This window comes from Spinacia oleracea, chromosome 2, assembly GCF_020520425.1.
Source record: "Spinacia oleracea cultivar Varoflay chromosome 2, BTI_SOV_V1, whole genome shotgun sequence".
Taxonomy (NCBI): Eukaryota; Viridiplantae; Streptophyta; class Magnoliopsida; order Caryophyllales; family Amaranthaceae; genus Spinacia; species Spinacia oleracea.
In genome coordinates, this window is record NC_079488.1 from 79,601,140 (window position 1) to 79,604,408 (window position 3,269).

Genomic DNA, 3,269 nt, shown 5'->3' on the forward strand with positions numbered 1-3,269 from the left:
GTCGCAGGTTCATCACTTTCAAGTAATAGAACGTCATAGCTCTTGTTCGTCAAAATACCTAAGTACCTTTCCGGTTGAGATCTATATCTTTGCGATCTACGCGGGGTAACATTTCTAGATTGACCATGATTCTCACCAGATTCTTCTAAAGATCTCTGAGTTTCATCCTGAATGTCATCTTGAGCATTCTCTAGAGTTTTTTGTTCGACTCAAATTTCTTCGAGGTCTACCTTTCTCCCACTTGTCATTTTGGAAATGTGATCTTTCTCCAAAAAGACACCATCTCGAGCAACAAACACCTCGTTCTCAGATGTATTGTAGAAGTAATACCCCTTTGTTTCCTTTGGATAGCCCACAAGGATACATTTGTCAGATTTTGGATGAAGTTTGTCTGAAATTAATCGTTTGACGTATACTTCACATCCCCAAATCTTAAGAAAAGACACATTTGGAGGCTTTCCAAACCATAATTCATATGGAGTCTTTTCGACAGCTTTAGACGGAGCTCTATTTATAGTGAGTGCAGCTGTATTTAGTGCATGTCCCCAAAATTCTAATGGAAGTTTGGCCTGACCCATCATTGACCTGACCATGTCTAGCAAGGTTCTGTTCCTCCGTTCCGACACACCGTTCCATTGTGGTGTTCCAGGAGGAGTCAATTCTGATAGAATTCCACATTCTTTCAGATGGTCATCAAATTCATAGCTCAGATATTCACCGCCTCTATCAGACCGCAGTGCCTTAATCTTCTTGCCTAATTGATTCTCTACTTCACTCTGAAATTCCTTGAATTTGTCAAAGGATTCAGACTTATGCTTCATTAGGTAGACATAACCATATGTACTGAAGTCATCAGTGAAAGTGATAAAGTAGCTGAAACCACCTCTAGCATTTGTACTCATTGGTCCACATACATCTGTATGGATTAAACCCAATAGTTCATTTGCTCTTTCTCCAACTTTAGAGAAAGGTTGTTTTGTCATTTTGCCAAGTAAACATGATTCGCATTTACCATAATCCTCTAAGTCAAATGGTTCTAGAATTCCTTCCTTTTGAAGTCTTTCTAAGCGTTTCAAGTTTATATGGCCTAATCGACAATGCCACAGATAGGTGAGATCTGAATCATCCTTTTTGGCCTTTTGGTATTTATGTTATATACTTGTTTGTCGTGATCTAATAAATAAAGTCCATTGACTAATCTAGCAGATCCATAAAACATCTCTTTAAAATAAAACGAACAACTATTGTCTTTTATTAAAAAGGAAAATCCCTTAGCATCTAAGCAAGAAACTGAAATGATTTTTTTTAGTAAGACTTGGAACATGGAAACATTCTTCCAGTTCCAAAACTAGCCCGGAGGGCAACGACAAATAATAAGTTCCTACAGCTAATGCAGCAATCCGTGCTCCATTTCCCACTCGTAGGTCGACTTCACCCTTGCTTAACTTTCTACTTCTTCTTAGTCCCTGTGGATTGGAACATAAGTGTGAGCCACAACCTGTATCTAATACCCAAGAAGTTGAATTAGCAAGTATACAGTCTATAACGAAAATACCTGAAGATGGAACGACTGTTCCGTTCTTCTGATCTTCCTTTAGCTTCAAGCAATCTCTCTTCCAATGCCCCTTCTTCTTGCAATAGAAGCATTCGGATTCAGAAGTGGGTTGACTGACCTTCCTCTTTACAGATTTGGCGCCAGTTTGCTTAGTTGGGCTGGCCTTGTTGCCACCTTCCTCAGCATTCCTCTTCTTTCCAGATTTCTTGAACTTGCCCCCACGCACCATAAGCACATCCTGCTTATCACTTTTGAGCGTCTTTTCAGCGGTCTTCAACATACCGTGAAGCTCAGTGAGCGTTTTGTCCAGACTATTCATACTGTAGTTCAGTTTGAACTGATCATACCCGCTATGAAGAGAATGGAGGATGGTGTCTATAGCCATTTCCTGAGAAAATTGCTGATCCAGCCGACTCATATTCTCAATGAGTCCAATCATTTTGAGAACATGTGGACTTACGGGCTCGCCTTTCTTAAGCTTGGTCTCAAGAATTTGCCTATGAGTCTCGAATCTTTCGACTCGAGCCAGATCTTGGAACATATTCTTCAACTCACTGATGATTGTGAAAGCATCTGAGTTGATGAACGTTTTCTGAAGATCTGCACTCATGGTGGCGAGCATTAGACATTTCACATCCTTGTTGGCATCAATCCAACGATTGAGGGCTGCCTGAGTGACCCCGTCGCCTGTGGCTTCGGGCATCGCCTCTTCTAGGACATACTCCTTTCCTTCCTGCAGAAGAACTATTTGCAAGTTCCTTTGCCAGTCAAGGAAGTTTTTCCCGTTCAACTTCTCCTTTTCGAGAATTGATCGAATGTTGAATGAATTGTTGTTTGCCATATTTAAAACTACAATTGAAAAGAATAAACAAATAAATAACCATTCACAGTTTCTCTTAATAAACTTAAATTCTAGCATACATGCATAATTCAATGTCCATTAAGCATTTTATTCAGTTATGTGTTCCGGCAGGTGTGTATAAAATGATTCCAAGATCCTAAAATCATTGAAGAACTAAGCACAGTTTGTCGACTTAATCCTAAAACATCTTAGGTAAGCAAAAGCCTTTTGCTAATAGTCTAGAAACTATTCTTGGTTGATAGGTACGTCTAAGAACTTATTAGGTAAACCTATCGATTTTGCCACGACATAAAAGGACTCCTTACTTATATCGTTGAGTTTCACCAAAACTAACATGTACTCACAATTATTTGTGTACCTTGCCCCTTTAGGACCAATAAGTAACACCTCGCTGAGCGAAAACTATTACTAGATTGATGTAAAGGATATCCAAGCAAGTGTATATTTTGGCATGACACCTTTTAACTCAATTTTTAAGTTTGGAACTTAAGGCTCTTACTATGTTGGTTAGATTTTAAGTGAACTAAAATCCTTAATCATGCAACATAATCAAGCTTTTGATCTCATGCATTTTAAGACATATTTAAAAGCAATAAATAACTTAAAACATGCATAAGATAAATGTGATCTAGTATGGCCCGACTTCATCTTGAAGCTTTAACTTCAAAGTCCGTCTTGAAAATCTCCGTGGGAGGCACCATTTTCTTCAAATAGGATAAGCTATAATTAAAACTAATTACAACTATTTGATGGTACGCAGACCATATTTGAATTGAAAAACGACTTTGGTACTTTAGACCAATTACATTCAAATTAATGGTACGCAGACCATATTTTCTATCCTATTTGGGC